Source organism: Aphelocoma coerulescens, chromosome 5 (assembly GCF_041296385.1).
Source record: "Aphelocoma coerulescens isolate FSJ_1873_10779 chromosome 5, UR_Acoe_1.0, whole genome shotgun sequence".
NCBI classification, from domain to species: Eukaryota; Metazoa; Chordata; class Aves; order Passeriformes; family Corvidae; genus Aphelocoma; species Aphelocoma coerulescens.
In genome coordinates, this window is record NC_091019.1 from 49,522,947 (window position 1) to 49,548,824 (window position 25,878).

Here is a 25,878-nt window from a genome sequence, read left to right on the forward strand (position 1 = left end):
CTTCTGCTCACTGGGTTGGCCTTCCTCGGGGCTCGGGCCAGCTGGGGCCACCCCACGGGCTCCCTGGGCTGGAGATAAGGGAAGGAAGGTAGGGAGGACAGGGAGAGGAAATAAAAAAAACAAACCTTTTCCAAGCTAGAGGAAACAAAAAGTCACCAAAGGAGCAGTGCAGTGTTCCCAGTGCACTCTCTCCAGAGCATGGTGGAGCACAATTGAGACAGAGTCATTGGACAGACCTGTTGAATTGACCCACACCCAGGCCCATCTTAAAGATACAGCAGCCCTGGGCATTAAGCGGACGGTTGAGGAATAGGGTTAGGGGTAGGGTTAGGGTATGTTTAGGGTTAGAATTGGGTTAGGGTTAGGGTTCAGGATAGGGCTACGTTTAGGGGTTTTGGTTCAGTTTCGGGTTAGGCTTAAGGTTAGGTTTAGGTTTAGGGTTTAGGGTTAGGGTTAGGTTTAAGGTTAGGGTTAGGGTTAGAGTTAGGGTTTGATTTATGGTTAGGTTTAGGGCTGGGGTTTGGTCCGTGTTAGGGTTGGCTTTAGTGTTAAGGCTGGTGTTAGGATATGTATAGGTTTCATGTTATGGTTAGGGTTTGAGTCAGGTTTTGGTTTAGTGTTTGGGTTAGTTTTAGCCTTAGTTTTAGGTATTTTTGTTAGGGTTATGATTTTGTTTTGGAGTATATTTAGGGTTTGGTTTAGTTTTACGGGGTTTTTTAGCTTTAGGGTTTGATTTAGTTTTAGGATTAGGATTAGTTTTTGGGTTTCTTTTTGTATATTTTACGCCTACTCCAAATGGTTTTGAGCAAACCAGTCTCTTAAGCTCTTCATTTTTACCATGGATATGTTATAGTGTTAGGGTTATTATTAGGGTTATCTTTGGGCTGGGGCTAGGCCGTTTCCGGAATTATGGTTCAGGGCTAGTGTTAGGGTTTGATTTAGGTTTAATGTTTGGTTTTGGGTTTCCATTTTTTGGGGTTAGGTTTAAAGGTTAGGTTTATTTTCATGCTTATGGTTTCGGTTGGGTTTGTGGTTAGGTTTGGGTTTAGCATTAGGGTTTGGTTTTGGGTTAGGCTTAGGTTTAGGTTTTGGGTTACGGTAAGGGTTAGGCTCAGAGTTAGGGTTAGGTTTAGTGTTAGCATTAGGTTTATATTTGGTGTATTTAAAGCCTACATCAAGTGATATAGAGCAACCTACTGTCTTAAGGTCTTCATTTTTACCATGAAAAGAATATAGGATTAGTGTTAGGGTAAGGTTTAATCTTAGGGTTAGGGTTAGGTTCAGTTTTAGGTTTAGGCTTAGGTGTTAGGGTTTAGGTTTAGTGTTAGGGATAGGGTTAGGGTTATGGTTGGGTTAGGGTTAGGTTTTAGCGTTAGGTTTTAATATTAGCATTATTGTTGGGGTTGTGTTTCAAATCAGGGTCAGGGTTTGTGTAAGGCTTAGGCTTAGAGATAGGGCTTGGTTTGGGGTTAGGTTTTGGGTTAAGTTTAGGGTTAGTTTTGGTTTTGGGTTAGGGTTTGTGTTTGAGTTTGGATTATAGTTAGGGTTGGGTTTAGGTTTATTATTAGGGTTTTTGTGGGGGTTAGGCTTATCCCTAGGCTTAGGTTTATGCTTACACTTAGGGTTAGGCTTAGTGTTATGTTTACAGTTACATGTGGTTTTTTTGAATCCTACTGCAATTGGAATAGAGCAAACCACTCTCTTAAGCTCTTTATTTTTGCCATGAATAGAATATATTACTGATTCAATGGCCTGACCTCCTGAAAATACTTCAACATAACTTTGTGTGTGGCCATTTTCTGGGTTTGGTGAGTGTTTTATTTCTTTGTTTGTTTGTGGTATGTCTTTTTAAATACGTTTTTTCTAGCTAGCTGATGTAGTGATGTACTCTGCCTGGATGGGATGGTGTTAGCTCATTGCATAGCAGCCCATATGTTGCTTGTTTTGGACTTGTGAATAAAAGTGCTCGTGTCATACAAATATTTTCGCTATTGCTAAACAGTGCTTACACAAGGACAAATCTTTCTCTAAGTTTTTCACTACAATCCTTCAGTGAGTAGGCAGGAAGTGGACAAGAATTTTGGAAGGGACAACTAGACGCCAGAATAGCTGACCCTAACTGACAAAAGGGGTACTCACTACCATGTCATGCTATGCTCAGCAACAGAAGCTTTGGATGTATTTTGTCCATAGCAGTCATTGCTCAGACGCATCTGGGCACTGGTCTTGCTTGTGGGGCATGATAAATGATTGCCTTTTCATCACTCTTCTTCTTTCTTTAATGAATTTAACTGTCTCTATCTCAACCTGTGAGTAGTTCCTCACTTTTGGTCATATTTTCTTCCCCACCCCACTGGAGAAGGGAGAGAACAAACAGTTGGGTGACTGCCAAGTTTCTGACCAGGGTAAACACACCACAAGTGATATTCAAGGAATGTCAGTGGTTTTGACAAGACATTAATTACTTCTGTAACAGAGAGGTCAGTACATTATGTTTCTCTCTGGTTCCTTATATATAGGTTGCCAACAGTAGGCAAGTCTTAGCCTAAGGACTCCTTGGAAGAAAAAACATTTTCTTGCTTCTATAGAACTGTACACAATGACGTTTGAAATTTTAACTGGCCTTTAGAAAACATTGCTCAAGAAGGCTCTGTGGGAGTGTGTTAGCTTAGTTCAGTCCGGGTCCCCCCCCATGTTCTGTAAGTTTGGTGTACCCCAGTTGGCACCCCCCCTGTTTTATTTAAATCACCCTGTCTGTCATTATTATCTCCTCCCAGGACCCTGTCTGTCACTCCGCCACCCCTCCCAGGCTTCTGGAAAGTTCTAGCCAGGGGGCCAGGTGATTAGTCCTGGGAAAGGAGTCCCTCCCTTCCCCTGTTATAGTTGGTTCCCTTATGTGTCCCTCGTTCTGTATGCCGCACCCTTCCCTTCCCTGCTTGGTTGTTCTGTACACCCCCCCCATGCCCCCCCCGCCATAAAATGCCCCGGTGCGCGATCTGCAGGTGCTCTGGGTTGGGCACCCCTGGTGGTTGAGGTCCTCCCGTTCGGAGGACCAATAAACTTTCTGGATTTAACCCAACTCTGAGCCTGCTCCCTTTCCTCCGCCGTCTGCCTTTATCGCTGCGGTCCCTTGGAAGGACCCACGAGCCAGACCTCCGATCACTACGATATCAGAGGCTGGCCCCCGTTGCCTGCTGTGTCCTGAGCTGACCGGGCTGAGTGGGAACTATTCCCAGAGGACACAACGGCAAAGGCTCCTTTCCTTAACAGAGGTGTTATGAGTTAGAAATCTGTGGATGTTCCTCCCCAGCACTGGACATCTTCACGTGGTTCTCACAGGGACCCCTTCCTTCTAAAGCACAAGTTCAAATTTTCAAATATTTCACCTCCAGAAATTAACTGATTGTGATGTGCTTAGAAGTCTTCTGATTACTGTGCAAGAGAGCAGGACAATGAGTTCCATTTCAATGTGTATATTACTCTTCCTAGTACAACTATATAAAACTATCTGTGATATGATCAAAAACCCTACTATGAAAGCTTCTCCCTGAATTTAGCTTAAAATGGGACAATGAGAACCTGAAAGCCATAGTGAATAGAATTCAAATAGTGTCGCAGTGATCGCTGCTGCCCACTGTCCAGGCTAGCTCCAGCGGTGTGAGGCCGGAGTGGGGAGCAGCCGGAGGCACGGAGCTTTAAAGCTGCTCCTCTGAAGCCTCTGCTCTACCCTGCAGAGCACCGGCTCCAGACAACGTAGCAGTCAGCAGCCCTCCACCAAGGGAGAGATAAAAGTAGCAGGGAGGCTTGCCACGGGAGGGAATCCAGGTTTATTGAAGGGTCTCCTCTGAGGACAAGCAACAGTTGTAACGTGACCATGCCTTATGAAGGAGGGCTCAACAAGGGGCATAAACCAACTAGGGACCAATAAGGATCTTTAGGGGAGGGATGTGGACAGGGATGGACATTCACATGGGCCAATAGTCTTGAGGGGTGGAGGGGAAGGGGTCACATGCCCCAATGGGGCATCGAGGTTTAGGGGATTTCCAGAGGGGAGGTATCAGAAGGGGCAGGATCTCAGGGGATTGACACGGACCATATTAGGATAAACAGGGAGGGCTCAGGTGATAGATACTGAATCTTTGGGAATAATGGGAGGGGTTTGGATGATTGATAGGGAAGGAGCCAGAACAAAGGGGAGGGGATCACCATATTGGGAGCACCGGGGGAGCGGCTTGGATCTGGGGCGAACCAACTGGGAGTAGGAGTGGGGAAAGTAGGGATGAGCCATTGGGGTACAAAGAACATATGAAAATACAATAAAAACATCGCATCACCACAAAACAGCAACAAAATGATGGTAAATAAATGGGAACAGCTGCCACTATTTAAAACTCTAAGAGCACATTTATGGCAAACAAGATTGCTTTTTAAAACTGTCAATTTTAGCAGGGTAGAAAGTAGTGTTTGTTCTAGTTCATTTCAGAGTTTTTCATAACTAATAAATGTCTTGGCCATAAAAATTACTATTGGAACTGAACAGCTAACAGCCTGACTATCGAACAATAAGGCTACTTAAAAAGTTATTTATCAACATAAATGATTTTGCATAATCGAGACATTTTTATGCAGAAAATGATGAAGTAATATGCCACTGATTTTTATAGTGTAATACCCTGTAACTAATGTTTTTTTTTGAAAAATCATTTCACATTTCTAACAATTTTAGGAGGGAGCTAATGATTTTATATGACAAATAGTTATGCAAAATAGAATGATTTTGTGCAGTTAATGGCTTCATACAACTAATGAGTGAATACCACTCCTACAATTTTAGTGCACATTACTTTCATAGTGGTCATTCATCCTAAAGATATTTTATGCCTTTTGTAAAATTTATTGTATCCTAGTCCTTTGAAGGATGTATTTCCATATGCTTCTCTTGGTTTTCTGCATACTAATGAATTTCCAATATGGTTATCACATATTAAAGAGTATACCATGAAAGGCATTATAAAACCACTTTCTTTTTATGTTGATTTGATATTGATAGTCCTCTTAATTCACCTTACTGAGCTCTGTTAAAATAATTTAAGGTTCTGATCTAGCCCTCTGCTTGTAATTTCTTTAGTATGTAATTTTCCATTCATTTAAGTTTTGCTAAGTTAATTTTTTATTTAGAATAAAAGTTATAAAATCTCCTTCTCTAGCTTCAAAGAATACTAATATAATGCTTCATGACATCCAAGTATGTGCCAAGGTGCAAACAGTTTTCTGTAGCTAACCAGACTGGCTATATATTCCTTTAGTGTTTGGAAAACAGTAAATATGCTCCAAAATCTCATAACTACATTGAGAAGAAATTTTGCAAGATATTTTCCAGTTAAACACATGAGCAACAAGTGCAAAGGGATGTCACTTTAACATCACGGAAAAAAATCCAAAGAAAATGTGTGATTCCACCCACGACTACTTGGTAGGCTCCTTAGTTTAACCAGCCAGCAAGAAGGAGATATAATACTCCTACACTGTTACCAGAAAGGAGCTGAAAGGAGCTAGCTCCTCTATGACAGCTGTCAGCAAACTTCCTCTGAGACCTCACAAGCCACTGCAATATTGGTGACCTTTTATCACCCTTGTGATGAAGAGACAAAGGATCAGGCTTGAATGACCTTAGCACCAGTCCAGGTTTTGACTAAATCCTCTGCTAAGCAAGTAAATCTGGAGCCTTTTCTCCATGACACTGACTTTCTGACTGTCTTGCCATGGTCTCTTCTTGTCTCTGTCTTCAGTTTCCCCTGCACTTTAATAAAGATTTGATTGAACTGACCAGTATTGTATCTCCTGCAGCTTTCCTGTCAAAACATGTGCCAAATGAAGACAACAGCTTAAATAACTTTGCTGAGCACAGGTTTGCCCCATTTCAGACTGAATGAAAAGTCATGCTTTGCACCTGTGACACCTCAACAGTAAGATCTGGAAAAAGTCACTGTGAAAGATAGAAGCTGTTTTTTCATCTTTTTAGCTGCCTTCTAAAACTGTTTTTACACTCGCCTTCTTTCTTCAGGAAAATGAAGTTCTGTTAAAGTTAGTCAGATGTAAAAACAAGAGACTCTTCTAGCCCTCTAGAACGATTCTTTTTTGTTTTCTTCCAAAAAGGATAGCCATTGCCATCATTAAAACACTTTGAAATGGTAAAAGAAAAATGAGAGGATTCCCTGTAAAAATTTTGGTAGTTACAGAGGATGGATAAGTGATATTTTTAAAATAAAGGCCTTTAAAGATTTCCTTTCTTACCTCTTTTGCCATTTTTGCCTGTCTGAGACCTTTGCTTTAACTGAAGTATTTTACACTGGTTTCCATGGTGTCCTCAAAATCTGGCACTAGCTAACATAGATCAACCTATGTTTCTGATAAATATAGTCTCCACCTATCTTTGCAATATCTGCAGTACTTTCATATTCTTTTCTTGCAATGTAAAGATATTTTTCTGGTCAAGACCTGGGAAACAGCCAGATTTGTGCAATTTGAAAGCACTTTCACTGAGCTGTGAGCTGCTGTAGCTATTCAGCTTCTAACACCACCCTAACTAGACCCAAGCAAACACTTCCCACCATACTGCAGCATCCAGCATAGAAATAACTTTCTTCATAAAGCTCTAGACAACAGCATAGATATAACTCATAGAAGTAGACATTGTTTTCCACCAAGCCTATTTATTAATTTAATTGGGCAACTTTTTTTAGTATTGAAAACACTGTAAATAAAATTAGAAAAAAATACTTAACAGAAGATGTTTATTCAGTTGCTGCATATCTCCCTGCTCCCCCCAAGATAATTTGACCTTGAATCATCTCTACTCAGCTATAAGTATTCACCCAGGTTTATCTCCTGATAGCTAGGGAAGGAAAAGGATGAACTAAAGAGGAAGCTAACAGTGTTCAACAGGAGAACAACAACTTACAAATTTGAACTGCTTAGTGCTTCATCTCCCTTTCCAATAGAAAATCTGAACACTTATTGAGCCAAATATGAGAACTAACATTTTTTGTTGTTAAAGCAAAGCAAAAAAAGCAAAGCAAAGCAAACCAAATATCTGCATTTGAGCTTTACTCATTACTCATACTTGCAGTAAAATTAGGATTGTATGAGGTGTATTTTATCAGTAGTTACAAGTCCATCCTTAAATGTGCACAAGTGAAAATATTTTTCTCTGATTTGTAATAAGTATTTTGCAATTTTAGTTTTCTCACTAAATATCATGAGAAACAATTAACTCAGTCTACTGCTTTCAATGCCTTTGACATTTGCCTAGCCAGACGTCAGCCACTGTTAGCACCCCTGTTAGATTTAATTACCAGCATGATGCAATCCTGGGTATTCCCTTAGAGGAAAATTATGAGATAAGCATAAAGAGAAGTTTCCAGTTTTAGTTAGGTGTTGGTTTTCATAGATATTAGTATTTTAATATGCCTAATAAAGTGTGCTCATTCAACAATGCAGATAGATGAAAACTATTCATTGCAGAAAAACAATTTGTTGTGGAATTTTCTTCTCTGGGAAAAGCTTTTCCCTCTAAAGGCCTCCTTTGGTATAATTCCACATGAGATGCCTATGTAAGACTGATACATACAGCCCAGAGGAGATACATAGAACACTGCAGGATCAAAGGAGGAGGCTTTGCCTATGAGAATCCTTCTTTTCATTTGCTCATGTTATATCCCTTTGCACATTCATGTGCCTTTATTTATGCACCCTGAACCAAAATAAACTGGTAGATGTGAATATATAAATCTTTGGTGGTCTACTCTCCTGAAAGCTCTCAACAGCATATTTTAATAATTACATATTATTTATTACTCTATCTAGTACCAGTGGAAACTGAAGGAAAAATATTGAGGCATCTGATCAAATTTGTCAGTCTTGTTTTAATGTAAATTAGCTTTAGCAACTCAAGTATGCTTTTTAAACAATTTACACATTTCATATCAGTGGAAGCCTCATTTTCATTGAATTAATAATGAACTTATTATCATAGAATCATAGAACAGTTTGGGTTGGAAGGGACCGACCTTAAAAATCATCTACTTCCAACCTCTCTGCCATGGGAGGGCTGCCACTCACTAAATTCAAGTTGCTCAGGGTTCCATCCAGTCTGGCCTGGAAGACTTCCAGAAATGGGGCATCCACAACTTCTGTGGGCAACTTGGTATAGTGCCATATATTAAATGCTGTTGTTGCCTCATCCTGCACAAAGAATTGTAAAGATCTGTTGCTTACAGTAAGATAAATTCCATAAAGGATGAAAATCTTAATTTCAATTTTGGAATCTGTAGCAGAAAGCACTTGCACATGATACACATATAACATACCGATTTATAGGTTACAGTTTGCTTGGCCTTTAAAATTTTGGTGGACCTATCATTCCAGCAGAGTGAAATCAATATTCTTATTAGAAAAATATGCCATTGACATCAATTTCCAGTCATTAATTCTTTTGAGATACTCTATATTTATTATTGACAGAGTTGATTTGTTTAGACCCACAACCCAATTCCTGCAAAGGCAAATCTACAGATGCCATTAAGAAAACATTTAAGGACGAATCAAGCACAGCTGGGCAGAGAAGTGAAAAGGCAAGGCAGAACATTCTCTTTTACTCCAGTGCATGAATTAATTCCTGGAAAATAGCTTAAAAATAAAGCAAGAGCTGCAGGGCACAGAGAGTGAGCCTCTAAGTGCTGCTATCACAGGACCAGCTGACCTTGAGTGAGGCGCATGTCACATGCCAATTTTGAAAATGTCGAGTGCTTTTACTGGCTTTAATTGCTTCAGCATATGCTGTTTCTCAAATAGGATTTTATGATGACTAATAATACATTGTCAATATTTTAAATCCTACCTAAACTGCAGCAGGACAAAACAGTTGCTGAATCCTTTCTTTTGGAGTGAATCCCTTCTTTTTTTTTATCTCTCTTAGACTCTAACATAACAAATAGAGGGAAGTCTGACACAGAAGAGAGAATATATCTGGCAAATTCAATGCTGAACTGCTGAAATGGCTGCAAGTCTCTCAGTCTGCAGTGCTAGCCATAGATATGCATGAATGCATGGCTGTTTTCTTGGTCTGTTTCTCAGAACTCACTTTCCACACAGCCTTCTCCACTCTCCTGTGCTCACTCTGAGCCAGCCAATCAAAGACCCTAAATACCATCCTAAACCGGAAAAGGGAAAAAAACGCTGGCGTGCTGGAAGAGGAGGACAAAAGGTAGGCTTTGCTATCACTGAAACTCTTTTCTATTAATCCCGTCATTCTAAAACAACCAGTGATTAACCATCTTGCAGGCAGCTCTTCAGACTGCCACACAAGAGTCTCTGTATTTTGCAGAAGTACAATTATATGCAAATGTTGTCAGAGCTGCTGGAGATAAAGACATGCAGCAAGCTCCTTTGTAGGTTTTATTTTTGTTCTTCCTGGCAGTTTTCATTAGCCTACAAGTCATTAGGCTACAGTCAGAATATAAGGAAAAACAATAATTAAAATGGAAAATGTTATGCAAAATTAGTTGTCAAATACATCTTGGAACAAACCCTGTATAAAGGTTTCTTTATGAACAACTGTACACATAATTTATTCTTACTGTCACAAATACGTTTTACCATATAAATCAGCTCAGGCTGAATCAATTGAATCTCAATACTCAGCTCTTTATTTCACTCATTATTTTATTATCTATAAACGTACTGCCTTCTGCATGTCTCTCATTCCAGAGTTTTTTGCATTGCTATCTGACATTTTTTGTACATCCTTGACTTTTAATACTGTGATATTTTTTATTTTCACAGAATCATAGAATACCAGGTTGAAAGGGACCTCAAGGATCATCTGATCCAACCTTTTTTGGTCTTGGCAAGATGGTCTGGCACCCTGGCTTTCTGGATCCTAAAGGTGTCCAACACTGGGGAATTGACCAGTGGGAAGATTATTCCAACGGGTGATTGCTCTCATTGTGAAAATGTTTTCTCTTGTGTCCAGTTGGAATCTCCCCAGGAGTAACTAGTACCCATTACCCCTCCCCTTTTCTTTTGAATAGGGAGTCTCCGTCTTCTTTGTAGTCACCCTTTAAATACAGGGGCATGGTGAGAATGTCTTATCTAAGCCTTCTTTTCTCAAAGCTGATAAAACCCAGCTCTCTCCGCCTTTCCTCCAGCTTCCTAGTCCTCAGATCATCTTGTGGCCCTTCTCTGGACTCTTTCCAACCTGTGCACAGCTTTTTTGTATAGTGGGGACCAAAACTGAACACACTGTTCCAGCTGTGGCCTGACAAGCACAGAGTAGAGGGTGATAATGACATTTTTGATGGCCATCATCTGCTGGTGATGCTGTTGTTGATGCAGCCCAGCATTCTCTTGGTTCTCTTTGCCACGGCAGCCTGGTGCTTTCTCATACTGAGTTGCCTGCCTGCCAGGACTTTTATTATGTTTTCCCACGTACATGACCTTAAAATTGTCATTGTTGAACTCCTCAAGGTTCTTGTTAGCCCACTCTTCCAGCCTATCCAGGTACTCCTACAGGGTGGCTCTCACTTCTGAAGTGTCTACTTCCCCACCCAGTTTGGGCCCACTGACAAACTTTGTCAGCATACAACTGATCACACCATCCAACTTGCTTATGAAGATATTGAGCAGCGTTGGGCCTAATATCAACAGCTGAGGAACCCCCCACATGACAGGCTGCCAGTTTGAAAAGGAGCTACTTACCCCTCCACTCTGGGTACTTCCTGTCAGCCTGTTCCCCACCCATTACACAGACGTCTTTTTCTTAATCTTCTTCAGATTCATGGTTACTTGAAAATCCTGCCTACTTACTAAAACATATGTCAAGAGGTTCTTGGCATCTGGATTTTTATTATTTACCCAACAGTCTTATAATTTCATTTCAACTGCACTACCTGAAAAAATGCCAGTCAGTTTTCCCTGATTGTTATATTCTCCAATGGCTTTTATTCATGTATTTGTAGACAGAGATCACTTCATATATCCATATAATTTCATTAACTGTAATCCTTCCTGCAAGCTTCTGACTTATTGTCCTCAAGATACCACACCTCACAGGTCTGTGGGGAGTGCCTTTGGTCCACTGCCAGATGACCAAAAGTTCCGTGTCCATTATCTTTGTAAATATTGAACACAGACTGCACAAACATGGTAATTTTTCTTAGAAATGCAATAATCCTGCAGCAGTTTCCTCTAGAACATCAGAATTAACTATTCTCCATTTTTATGCATGAATGTGTTACAAATCTCTTGAATCTATCTCCATTCACATGAGTACAGATGGTTTGAGAAGTGAGCATGTATTTTCCCAGTTGGGAGTTATGTTTAGAGAGATGTAACTCCTGCTCTAAATGCTACAAACATAAGGGACTCCAAGAATCAGTGGGATATCACTGTGCAAGAAGGGAAGGGACAGCAAACTATTGAGGCGCTACACAGGAGTTCTTTATTCCCTCACAGTTTTTTGTTTCCTGGGTAAGAAATCAACTGCATGCAAAGGTAGGTTAGTGCTTGCCCCATTATTCACGTGTGGACTTCACAGTGTCCATCCAACAGCAAAGACCGCACACCAGTCCCAAATGGCCCTGGAGGCACCTGCCATGAGTGCTCTGGGCAAGTAGGGGCCCTGGCTGAACCAACAGATGGCTGCTTGCAAAAAGCTGGCTTGCTCTGCTACTCAAGACAGTGTTTTTATTTCACTTAAAGGACTAATCACTAGCCGGAACTTAAAATAGCTCTGCCAGCTTAACATACACCTGCAGAGCAGTGACACACGACGTCACCTAAGGTGTAACTCCATTGTAAATCACTGCAGAATACATCATATTAACTCCACGTCTGCTGAAACCAGCAAAGCTCCTGTTAGGTGAGTTTTGACTATCTTCTGTGAAACAGCAGGAGAGGCCACATACTAATATACATTGGTCCTTGACCCTGTCTGAAAGGTACCTTTTTTCCCTATTTTCTTCTTTTCTCCCTTTCCAGCCAGTCTTCCTAAACTATTTGGTTCTATGCAGAACTAATTTATCATGGGCAATCGGAAGCTTTATCATGTTCATTCCACATAGGTGATCTTCAACTCAGTGATTACCTTCTGCTTATTTTAACCTTGAACACTATCTCAGTCAAGACCATGTGATCATCAGACAGACTAAAGGCAAGAAGCACATACTTTACTAAAAGGTCATCCTCCTTCATTTTCAATCCTTTTGGTAAGTTGGTTGTATAGGTCATAAATAATGTTGGAATACCAAGGCCTCCGACTAATTTTATGAAGCCCATTTGTAATTATGCTCTTTCCTGCTTCTGGGCTGCAACTTGTCTAATTTTGTTACTTCACCTTGGACATGCTTAGATTTGATAAGCCTTCCCCTTTGGACATGGATTAAGATTTAACAAGCAATGAAGAGAGCTCAGTAATATTTTTCCAACCAATCTGACAAAAAATCAGTAACATTTTATTTCTTTTCAGTGTTTAACTGTGATTACTCTGACATTTCTGATTCTAACTCCCAGAAATATCTTGAAAACCACATAGCAAACAGAAGGAGGAAACACAGTAAAAAGAGAACTAGAAAGTGAACAGTGGAGTCAAGATCTTGTTTTTAAAACAGCAGTAAGAAATTCACTGTGCATTTTGGCAATTGTTCACAGAGAAGAGAGAAGAAAGATTTCATTTTTTAGAAAAATATCATCTTAAGAAATGAGCACATGCTGACATTGCAAATATATTGAAAAACTATAGAAGGGGATTTGATTTTATGTCTACAGAGAACATACAGAGAAGTAGAAGCATACAGAAATACAGAGTTGTAAAAGAAGTCTACAGAAATACATTCACAGAACATAGGAAAAAAAGTACATTCAGTAGTCAGGTAAGATGTTGCTACATAGAATGAAAAATGGCTGCAGTGTCATTGTCAGCTGGGAAATTTAATTTTGCCTGACCAGTATCACCACCTACACAGTACTAAAAACCACAAGAAGATATAACATCTATGACTGCAAAAAAAAAGTGATAGGTGTGTAGTGGTTGTTAGTAAAACAGCACATGAAAATAGCTATCCCACGCATGGTATTTTGCCTCCTGCAGTTCTTTAGGTTTCAGTTTTTATAGTGAAAATTTTCCATTGCAACTGTGGCCAATGAAGGAGGCTAATTCAAAACATCATCCTTTTAATCAGTAGATAGCATTAAGATCCACATCTGACTCATTTCACTAAAGCAGCTAATGCAGTGGTTTGAAATAATTCTCTGATTGATTATGTCTGGAAGTTCAAAGCCCATTATCAAAAATGACAGAGCAGCAAGTGAAATGACATATATAGAAATCGTTGTAGGTCTGACAGACATGAAAAACACTGAGTAGTATTTGAAACTTTCAAATACTACAAATGAAATGTACCTTAGATCTGACAAGCTGTCATTTTTCCAAGTCCAGTACTTTCTGGAAACATTTGGAGTCATATATGGATTACATATCATGTCTTTCTGTTTAGATTGGTTTAAAAATGTGAAAAATTGAAATATATAGTTAGAATACCCTCTTGCAATAATGTAGTTCTCCTAGATCAAAGACTGTGCACATATAAATGAAAAGTAAGTTATAATGGTAATATATTTCACCAGAGCTGACAGATACTTTACATAATGGAGGCCTTACAAATGTATGCTTAATAACATAGAAGTAAAATATTTTTTCATGGTAATAGCAACTAAAGTGCTACCTGGGAGCTCCTCCCAGGATAAGCATGATTAATATGACTATAATACTACCCCCTCACATTCTTTTTCAATTTTTCTCTCAAATTTTCTTTCTTACTGTTCTTTAACAGGCATTATTATAAAATTAGACTACCACATTATACCACATAAGGAAACAGAGTTGAATACTGTATGGGATATAACTGCTCTGGAAAAGTTTCATGAAAATGTGTTTTTAATTTGAAAACACTGTTTAAGTTTTTGTAGGTTCTTTGAAGTTCAAATTTAATCAATCATCTTTTGGAGAACAGTCTCAAATTTCTTGTCAAGACTCTACCTGACACTTTCAAACAAGAAAGCTCTAATTTTAATTTTTAATAAAACCTGTACACTTCTTCTGTAGAGGAATGATTTCCTTTTTATTAATGGATGTCAACATTTCATTGTAATTCAGCATAGGATTGTTTTTCAAAACTTATTTGATGGACTGAGAATATGCACCATGCCTATCTCAACGTGTAATCTTTGAAGAAAATTTTTTCTCGGGTTAAGCTATATGTCTGCTCTGAGTACCTCCTACAGGAGCAAGGCTTCCAGTAGGTCCCTTTCAGAGACTGTCTCCATGATTTCACAACTTATCTGTCAAAGCAGAAAAGGACCAGGAAACATAAGAGAGACAAAGAAGGGATAATTCTCACAGTCAAAATAAGATTCAAATGGTATGTTGATTTTGGTTGGGGTGGAGTTAACTTTCTTCACAGTGGCTGGTATGGGGCTATGTTTTGGATTTGTGCTGAACACAGGATTGATAATAAAGAGACATTTCTATTATTGCAGAGCAGGGCCTTTTCTGCTTTTTCCTACTGACACACTGACAAGGAAGTTGGGGGTGCCTGGGAGGCTGGGAGGAGACACAGCCAGGACAGGTGACCCAAACTGACCAAAGGGATATTCCAAACCATATGGCACCACGCTCAGAACATAAAGTGGATGGAAGAAGGAGGAAGGGGGGACACATTTGGAGTGATGGTGTTTGTCTTCCCAAGTCACTATGACCTGTGATAGGGCCCTGCTCTCCTGGAGATGGCCGAACAACTGCCTGTCTATGACAAGCAGTGAATTCCTTGTTTTACTTTGCTTGCATGAACAGCTTTTGCTTTTCCTACTAAACTGTCTTTACCTCAACTCATGAGCTTTCCGGCTTTTATCCTTCCTATTCTCTCCCCAGTCCTGCTGGGGAAGTGAGTGACCAGCTGCACGGGGCTTGGCTGCTGGCTGGGGTTAAACCACAACAAATGGGTAAAATGTTATTAAATTGTTGTCCGTGGAGTTAGTCCATCTAACGATGTCCAACATCATATTTATAAGCAGATTAGGAATGTTTAAATGTATGGAACATAGCCTTTGTGTGTCTTTTATAAGTGTAACTCTAAGAAACCAGAAGACTCTATAGGTTTTCCAAATATATTCCCTTAGAACAGCAGATCCCTCAGGAAGGCATTGACAGGGATATCTCAGACTTTAATTTGATTAATCCCCTCGAGTAATGAGAACAAACTGCTTTCTTCAATTGCCTGAAATGAAAGTGTATTTTTCATTACAAAGTATGAATATACCTCCCAAGATAAATACCAGGATGCTATCAGGAAAAAATGGCAAATTAAGTATTTTTGAGGTCAGCAAGTGGACAGTTGCCTTATCATCTTACAGATAACAGATGTACTTCTGCCTACCTCTTTTGTCCCACTATTAATATGGGAGAGTTACAGAGAGTAAGATATGGTCAGAATGATAGACAATGTGAAGCAGCAAAAAATGCTAAAAGACTACCAGAGATGTCACCTGGAAAAACTAAATACAGAAAAACATTAGTTTTACCTGGCTACATGTCTAAAACAGCAGTTGCATTGGCAGATAGTTTGTGTAGGTTGGCTATGAAGACTATAACTGAACAGTTTTGTGAAACTGGGGAACAAGTAACCTTCAAGTTCTGTATGAAAGCATGCAGATCAGATTTGGCTTCTCACAGTCTATCAGAGTGATCTGGGAATTCAGATCTAGAAAACCCTGTGTAGCGGATTGGGTTTGTAACTGAGTGGAAACACCAATTTCGTGTAGTGGTTTGGTCCAAAATACTCATTACTGTTTACCTTCTGTGAGATAAGAATTAGGAGAAACGTAAAGGAGGCACCAACCTTGAAAGAATATGAAGAAGTTTATTAACAGACCTAAAAGAAGGAAAAAAAAATTATATCACACCTTCAGAACACTTCTCCTCCCCCCACCTTCCTCCCTTCTCCCACTGACAATGTAAAAAGACAACCCTTGAGATGTTCAGTCTGTTTACCACTTCCATAATAACCTTGTTCAGTACATTTAGGGAGAGGAGTCTCCCTTGCCCCTGCTATGAAAACATTATCACAACGAGACAGCCGGCCGGGTTGGTTCTCTGCTCGCATGCGAGTCCCTTTCCCCGACTTGCAGCTTTTCCCACAACTGCTTTCGAGGGTCCACTCTTGAAGGTTTTTGGGGTACAATTTTAAGGTTGAGCCGTTCAGAAACAAAAGTTCTCTTCACCCATCTCTGGGAGCATTTCATCTCTAAGAACAGAGGCCCTTCTCCTTCCCTGGGAGCAAAGGGTCTTCCTCATCTTCATCTCTAGGACTGTCTCTGGGAGCATCTCTAGGAACTGAGGTCTTCTCCTTTCCCATTTAGAGCAAAAGTCCCCATCACTTCCATCTCTCCCTGTCCAAACTTCTCATGAAATCACAGCTGCTTCAGCATCTGCCTATCTCAGTGCAGGTGCTTTTGCTCACAAGTTGAACATTCCACCCCCCCGCCTTCATGAAATTACAACGGGATACTCTGATATATCATAGCTTTACAACAGAATTTCAGCTTTACACATCTCCTCTTTCTCTTCCCTCAGGTTTTCAGCTCTTCACAGCACTAAAAGGGTTAATCTCACCTATGCCTTGCAGCTGGAATTTGGCTTATCGCAGAGGAGGGGGGGGGCGGAGCTGAGCCCATGGCTCCAGGCTGGCCGTGGCCCAGCCTGGCCTGGCCTGAGCAGGGCCTGGGCCGGGCCTGCTGGCCCCGACACGGGGCCCGCAGCCACCTGTGCCAGCGCCGGAAACGAGAGAGAGCTTGGGGAGGAATTTGTCTATTCTTAAGTGTGTATCACAGAGGCAGTCACAACTTTAAGTGGTTTAAAGAATTGTCCATATTCAAACTGGCCAGCTGATAGGTTCTGTCAGGTCATGGGGAAAGCTGTAAGCACTCCTTTGCAAGAACATCACTTCCAAGACTATTCTAGCTAACCCATGACACCTTGCAAAACAAAACAAACACAGATGAAAAATTGATTACCTTCCAAGCAGTAGACTCTATGCATATCATGTCTGCTCTTGGTATTTTTTTGATGCAATTCTGCTCCAGGCATGTTAATCCAAAAATTTTAAATCCTAGTCCTGATTTTGATGATTTTCTGATCCAAGTTAAACTTGAGAAATAGAGTGGACCCACTATAAGTTATAGAATCATAGAATTGTTTGGTTTGGAAGTTACTTTAAAGATGGTCGAGTTTCAACCTGTCTGCCATGAGCAGGGACACCTCCCACTAAACCAAGTTGCTCAAGGCCCCATCCAACCTGGCCTTTAAACACTGCCAGGAATGGGGCATCCACAATTTCTCTGGGAAAAATATACCAAAATACTAGTTAATCTTTTGGTATAAAGGTTTTATCAAATGTAAAAACTTAGTTCTAAGTGTTAACTTTTTTGATGAATAAAAGATTTCAAGCAGCTTTCTGTGAAATGCTGCTGAAAATGTCTCTGAAGGAACTCAACAAAAGCTGACTAGCACATCTGGGCTATTTAAATATAGCGTCTGGGCAATAAATGTAGCAAAACTCAACCTTTCTGAGTTTGTATGCTTCCCCATGAAATTCTGATTCTTTATCCAGAATAACCCAGGTTTGAAGAGACCTCTAAAGATCTCATTCATGGGAGTCTAGATGAGATTATCTAGCAACCTCTCTAACGGCATTCTGAAAACCTCTACTAATGGGACCTCTACATCTCTGGGGAGGTTGTTCCAGTGAATTGTTGCTCTCACTGTAAAAATATCTTTCTTATATCAAGATGAAACCTCTCCCAGTACAACTGGAACCCACTGCCACCTGTCCTCTGTGTGGCTCCTTGTGGACAGAGAACCTCCATCCTTTTTGAAGCCATTCTTTAAGTACTGGAATCCTGACATGAGGTTCTGAGCCTTCTCTTCTTATACTGACATGGTTCTTCCCTGCTCTCTCAGATCTGCAACATGATTTAATGACTATTACAATTCTTTACGTATATACATTTGTCGCGATCCCCGGTGCAGCTGGGCGGTGCCGGATAGCAAGGTGTCGCGACCTTCCTAAAAGCGTCTCCAAAGCGAAGCCGCTCGGCAGGACCACCACACACTCACACACGCGTACACGCACACACGCACAGATAGCTCCTTAAAATGGGTCAATGGCAAAGAAGCAAGAAGGGTCTCCATATAGAGTTCCATGGGAGAGGTTTATTGCACCCACACACATGAAGGGTTCCAGGGATGAAGACAAAGAACACAGGAGGGTCCAGGTTTAAGTATGGGAGAGGATCAAGTGTCAGAGACCAATGGTCTGAGGGCACGGGGGCAGTACACAGACGGGGCCAGGGTATGGGAGCCAGTGGGGAACTCTGAGGGAGTGGTGATGGGGCAAGGCCAATGGGCGAACATGGAGTGGAGAAGATTCTAGGGCAGGGACAAATAAGGAACAAGGGGGTGTGGAGGCCAAAGGGCCAACCAGGAAAGCAGAACTGGGGTACATTAACATACCAAAGCAGAGCATTCCGGGGGAAGCCTTTTCTGTTCACCCTAAGCTGGGGAGGATCTTTTGGTACTAGGGAATGTCCCACCAGTGGACTTTCTCTGTGCCTTGTTCCGTAGGCTCACCAGCCACCACATACATTGACTATATATAATATACAGACACAATGTTGTGTACGTATAGTTACTAAAAGAACAGAAAAAAGGTAGCAAGAAAATTCCTTTCAGTAACTTTTCCTTAAAAAAAGTACTAAGTGTGTATTTATTTTCATATTGACATAAATAGGACAGAGAGAGGATTGTAAATAACCCCATGAAACCTCTTTGCCAAAAAATGTCCATTTTGAACTGTGACAGCTTCCATGTTTGGGGGCCATGCATAATTTGGGTGAAATGCACAGGCTGTGTTACACAGCAATTTGGGTTATCATAGCTGTCTCTTAGAGCATTAAGATAAGTGCATCTCAAGTTCTTTCCAGGGTAGCTGTTGCTGTTGCCAGAAATACAGAATATTTTGTATGAAGCTGCTGCACTTTCAACAGATGTATTTATTCAGAGTCAGTTAGTTTCCAAAACCTAGGTGAATTGCTCTGGGTTGTGGGAGGCAACAATTCCCAAGCTTCATTTTCAGCTCTGGGACTGTTTCATATGGCTTGGTTGAGGGCAAATTACTTGAAAATCTCACTTTGAATTTCCCATCTGTGCAAATGCAGATGATAAAACTAGCCTGTCTCTCAGAATGACAGCAGACACAATTAGCTAACATTTGCACAGTCATGTCAAAGCTCTTTCTGTCTAAGTGTGGTTCTTGCCAGCATGTCCAAAGAGATTTTTGAATAACATTGTTCATTATAAAGCAACAGAAACATAGAAGTTTAAAAAGTCCTAAGAGTTTGTAAGAAAGGGGTCAGACATTCTCAAAAGCAAAGATGGGAAAAACATTTTACAGGTAAGGTTGCATTACATAAATGTGAGAATCAATCAGAGAACTCTCACTGAAGCAGTGCACTAAGAGAGATGGATGGGCTTCTAACACATGGGGAGAAAATTGTTTACTGGAAATGCCAATCTAATGAGCAAAAATTTGGTAGAACAACAGTTCTTCAAAATCCTAAATGTAAACAAAAATTAACTGAAAGTATTTCTGTAATACAGTAAAAAGGACCATTAATTCATTATTTATCTAAAGAAAGTTTGGCTAAAAAATACTTCTGTTTGTATCAGGCCACAGCTTAACTTCACAGAAAATGCTTTATAACACTTGAATAATATGGCAAAGCATTAACTGTTAAATGGGACCCCGGTGTGAATTCCAACAGGGAGGACCAAGTGGCAAGTTAATGAAAGGAGTTTTACCTTCAGATGAGATGAGCTGCTGAATATCTCGAGATCAGCAGTTCAAATTACCATCTTGTGTGATAGCAAACAGTATATTAACTTCAGTTTTGAGAGATCAGTTTAATAGTGGCAGTTACAAAACTACAGTGCAGAATACCTATTTCCCAGCTAACCACCACTTAAATTCATGCATAGAATGTCTTAAGGCTTAAGTAAAGGTTTAGTGGCATGCTAACCAGACTGGCTGTGTGGAAAACGATTACTTTCATTCCCAATTCAGGAAATTTATCAGTTCTACACACAAAGAACATTTTAATGACATAGAATCTCATATCTGAAAAGACATATTGGAAAATAAATCAAAAATAATGCAAAACATTTTGGCTTATGTGAGTTCCCTAGCATCACATGGGCAATGAAAAAGCTTGCATCATTACCTTTTTTTCATGGTCCAATTACAAATATTTTAGTGCTTCTGCATCTCAGCACTGCAACAAAACCAGTGTGAAACTCTATCCCTTAGCTCTCCATGAGATAGCTATTCACAAGCTAGGGCATACTTATTTTCATACACTTACTTTCTTCCTTCCCCAGATCAGTGAAGCAGTAAATAGAGAGGGGAAAAAGAGGTTCTCTCCAAACAGCATCAGATCATTGGTGCAGGAAATAGCAAGCAACTCCCTGCAGGAGCATATGCATTCTTAGCAAATTCTACCACAAATGATAATCAGCCAGTTAATTATATTTAATTGCTCTCTGCATCAAAACAATAAATAATGAGAGAGATCAGTGCTGCTCGTTGGAGATTATAACTTGACATAAATGTGAGAAACACAAGGAAATGAATAAATATTAACTGAGTTCTTCAAAAATGAGTTTAAAAATAAATAAATAAAGTCTGGGTGTAAATTGTATCAATATTGGCCAACACATATCTACAGAGCCAGAGATTTCAGTTTAAAAAATCCCAGTTTTTCTGAGAAAATTGCTGCAAATGAATCTGTGTGATGAAGACACTGTGTGTAGAACTTTAGGACATGAATATTTAAGGAAAGGAATAAATTTTGTAAGTTGTGTGGATGCAAGAGAAATGGAGAAGAGAGAAAAACTTAAGCAAAGGAAGGATGTTAATGATGGCAAGTGTTAGGTTTCCAGAAGTTACAGAAGTCCCAGCAGGGATTTGCTTGAAACTATATTAGTCAAAGTGTTAGTAAATAGACTGCAGGGGCAACCCTGAATAGAGAAAGAGTTGGCTCAAGTCATGCACTGTAGCTGGTCTATTCCAGTTTAACAATCAGTAGCAGGCATGCTTGAAGCCCACAGAACATGGATTAATTTATTGCAACATTCTCCTTGGCTTCTTTGAATAAAATTTAGAAGTTAAGTTATTTTTAGTGCTTTTGTTTCAGATTCGATAATGACAGTGAATTCCCATTCTGGTTGCTCTTGCAACTGACAATCAATTCTGCAGCTGCAGAGAATCTTCTGTTTCAAATCAGAGAATTACTTCCATTTGCAAACTCTGTATTGCAAATTTTATATTGTATTCTTATTGTCATCTATGCATATGTGTAGATATTTATACACTTTAAAAGGCAGGTTATTGTTCATTATTTAGTAAAAAATTGCATCTTTGAATGAGGGTCCCTTCAAGGTAAGTCAAAGTCAAGAGAAAAAACAGATAAAATCTCAGAAAACACAACCAGTTATGGTGCTAATATGTAAGAGTGGGAACTGATAGAAGTGTCTATGAAAAGCACTTTTAAAAATCTTATATATTCAAGACTATTTTGAGGAGATAGAAGAAGTAAGAAAAGGCTTTTACTGGATGACTTAAATTTCCCCAAAGCTGACGTAAAACTTCAGCCAAAATTGTTTGACAGAAGAGATTAGGGAGGAAAATGTGACATTTGTAAGAGAAGTTGTGTCAAAAGAATTCATTAGAAAGCTAAAACAACATTCATTTTCAACAAGATTATAAAAGAACAGTTTGTGGATAAAAATCCCATCTTGGTTTTGTGGCAAAATTATTAGCACCAAAAAAAAAAAAAAAAAAAAAGTGGGGAAGGAAGGCAAAATGTGCAACAAAAATTGCACATTGGGAAAAAGAGGTCAGTAATCAATCAGCTAGAATTTTCAATGTGCCTGCAGTTGGCAGAGAAACCTGATGGAATTAGAGGACTTATGGATGGCACAATTAAGAATAAAAAATATTTTAAAAAATAATACGAAAAACAAAGAACAAAAGGCAGCCATGCAGCCTCATTAGAAGATGGAGAGTGTAATGTGATTTCATGTTTTTTCACAACTGCTGCTTTATTTGGAAAGATGTTTGAGGTTGTCCTGCTCTCACAGGTTTGGGTGAAAAGTTTTCAGTATAAAAGCAACCATCTTTATATATCCGGAAGGTTCAAGTAACTTGAATCAATGGACTTTTAAGAGATGACAAAGGAGATGTCCAAGTCACTGATATTAAGTCTGGCAAATCTTCTGGGGTTTTTTTTCCACTGTTCCACCAGCAACACAGAGATTTAATTGGCCAGTTAAGTCACGGGTGTGACAACTCTGTGACATTACATGCAACAGATTACAAGTGTTTTGGCTTAAAAGAGTACTTTGTTCGTAATATGGAAGTACATTTATTTCCTTCACAAATATATAGTGATATATTGATCTTAGTAATTTACTGGAGAAATACAGGATAAAATTCAAGAGATAGAAGCTGAAGCCAGACAATTTCTCATTTTAAACTGGACTTGTATTTTTACCAGCAAAAATGAATGATCAGTGTAATAGAATACCAAGTGCAGGTATGGATTCTCCATCATCTTTGTTCTAATGAAGATCACATACTCTTTAGAAAAAGATGTTTCAGTCAGGCACAAGTCACTGCTGAACTCTGTACAAAGGTAAGAGTACAGGGAATACAAGCTCTGTAATCTAATGCAGATTTTTGGCCCTAAAATACAGGAAACAAGAAAGTTCTGAAAACCAGATTTTATTTCAAAATTTAAAGCAAATTTGAAACAATTTGATTCAAAATAGTTTCAATTTACAGACTGATGTTATTAGTTCAGAAGAGAATAATTTAAAAGCTTCAAAACAGTATCAGAGTTAACATTCTAATTTTACTGAAGCACTAAAATCTCACAGCATGCCAACCCCACAGCAAGGGTACTTGCAATCATGCAAATTCATGCAGTGCTCACAAAGGAGGAGGAACAATGATCCCTGCTTATGGCTTGAGCCTCTCGGTTGAGCTCTGGGCTTCCAGCTGCTGTATCTCAAACAGGCACACGCTGGGGAGCCAGAAAAATCACATCCACATTTTCACTTATGAGAAGGGAGCATACATGCCTCTGTGCACCTGCTCCTCCCTACTAACCCTGACTACAAAAATAGTGGGGGACTATCACTGGCATGGACTTTGCCTGTCTTTGCATCAATTGTGCTGCGAGTGTTCATGAAATAGCAGGGTTAGAGGTGTTGCTTCAACCCTCAAAGGGATAGCATATCAAGTCCAGAATCCAACTTCTGTTTTGCAGTGGTTGCAATTGTTTCTTATCCAGCTCTTTTCATGGGGAATGATCCTTAAATGAAACCAGCAAAAATTAACTACAGAAACTAGGATGTGCAGAAGGAGTGAAGAACTGGTTTTGTTTCAACAAGAAACAAATATGTATACTGCATTGAATAGCTCTGGCTGACTCCTGAATCCCAAGTATGCTCCAGAAACCAGATCTCCAGACTAAAGGTGTGTCTTCTGATCTATTGTGAACCTACATCTTTGGGGAGGACTGTTAGCTGAAGGGCAAATTACTGTGGTGTTTTGAAGGAGAGGGTTCTGTGGAGAAGAACAAGAGCAAAAGGTGAGCATTGCAAATTGCCATAGTAAGTGGCATAAGTGTTTTAGGGCACTAATTGAGGCTGGAAAAAAAGTAAGATCTTAACCAGACTCAGCAAGAGATAAGATGCCACATTTTCCTTTTTGCATTTGAATCACTTTCACAATCTACATGTAGAAGATGTCTTTTTCTCCTTCCCTGCACTGCACTGTATAAAATGAGGATGAATGTGTGAATTGCCTTGTAATCTGATCTACTGGTGTGAGGGTCCAAAAGAAACAGGAAAAGCAATTTTGAAAGGAGTGGGGCAAGAAGGATACCCAAAAACTGGAAAAATTTTTGAGGAGACAGAGTAAGATTTGAAAAGATACTGATGCAACTGTTTGCTACTTTAATTTTTTAATACTTCTTTTTGAATGTATTTACTTCACAGCATTATATAATTACTAAGGAAAATACTATAGATCAGTACGCAGGGTGCTAAATTTACCATCACCCCTTAATTCTATTCTATTTTTATTTGTATCTACATAAGAATAGCCTGCTTTCTTTACAAACTCTAACTAGAATCTAAAATGTTTATTTACTCGAGTTCCTACATTTCTATTAAAGTCCTATATTTGAAACCTGTTATATAATCTTAGATTATGTTTGCAAGTAAACAGCATTGGTACTTTCTATACTGAATATTTTAGCTCTCCCTATTTTAGAGATGCCATTTAGCAAAGGAAAACATTCAGCACACAGCACAACTTCATCTCTAATGACAAGTATATGCAGCATTATTCACAAGCAAAGAATCCACAGTTATGTTGTAAATACACTCCTCACTACCCTTTAAAGCACTAAAAGGACACAGGAATGTATAAAACCAAGCAAGCAATTTTGGTGAATATTGTTAATATTCCTCCAAACTTCCTTAAGGTTTGCAGGGAGAGTACTTTTTTTAGACCTTTACATTTCTGAAAGGGTGTTCAAGCACAATCATTTTGCTGCCTCTACTGGAGATCATTTTATTTGCTGGGAAACCAGAGTCTTGGCTAAGGATCTGGAAGGATGCCTCTGTATAGCAAAACTAGCAAGCTTTTGCTAAAGTTTTTTCACTGTACTCTTTTATCCACAGAATCTACACCAGGGACCAAAATAGAACAGTAATGAGAGGTCCCTTCGGGCACCAGTCCTGGGACATCACACAGTGAAGAAAGAAGGGGAGGAAAAGGACAAGGTATTTTTACTGCCGCCAAACATGTCAGACCTAATCTGGCTCTGTCAGCTCTAACCCCAGACCAAGGAGTGTGGGCAAGAAAGGAGCAGAGACACCCAAGACAGATAGACACAAGCCATTACTGTTCCGTGAGAAATCTAGACATGCTTACCAGGAGCTGTGCCCCAGCTAAGAAGTCTGGCCAGGAACGGGGTAACCAGAGCTTGGTGACTTGCAGACAGTAGTAGGCAAATTCACCTATGAACTGCTCACAGTGCAGGGCTGAGCTGAGGCTTCATTCTGCTTCATGGACCTGGAACAGGATACGAGCACTGTTCATGTCCTTGCAGCCTATTTTTATTACCTCCAGCTCAAGAAACTGGCAACTTAGGTCTTTGTGTGTACTCAAGATCCCTTTAAGTTATAGAAGCTAATGTACCCATAAGCAATCCATTTTACACACCTTTTCATTGTCAGATGGATTGCATAGTGAAACAAATCTGGTTCCTTACCCCACAGCTGCAACAGCCAGTGTATTACAGTATTCTGCATTTTGTCACACTCAGTACCCACATCTCAGTGCTCCCATGTATCTGACTTTTACCATAGCTGTAGAAATGGCCTACACTGAAGTAATTTCTATACAAAAAGTTTCAAGTTCAGTAAAATTTTGAGCAAAACAGGAAAACCCTAAAACACTTATGCCACTTACTATGGCAATTTGCAATGCTCACCTTTTGCTCTTGTTCTTCTCCACAGAACCCTCTCCTTCAAAACACCACAGTAATTTGCCCTTCAGCTAACAGTCCTCCCCAAAGATGTAGGTTCACAATAGATCAGAAGACACACCTTTAGTCTGGAGATCTGGTTTCTGG

General features: G+C 39.7%; 1 long non-coding RNA gene across 1 annotated transcript; it reads right to left on the reverse strand.

Moving 5' to 3' along the window:
- On the reverse strand, window positions 1-25,878 carry LOC138112039 (uncharacterized). Its single transcript, XR_011151534.1, has 3 exons — window positions 25,853-25,878; window positions 25,176-25,316; window positions 1-68 (listed from the first exon to the last, which is right to left on the reverse strand). It is a non-coding gene; the product is annotated as an uncharacterized lncRNA (long non-coding RNA).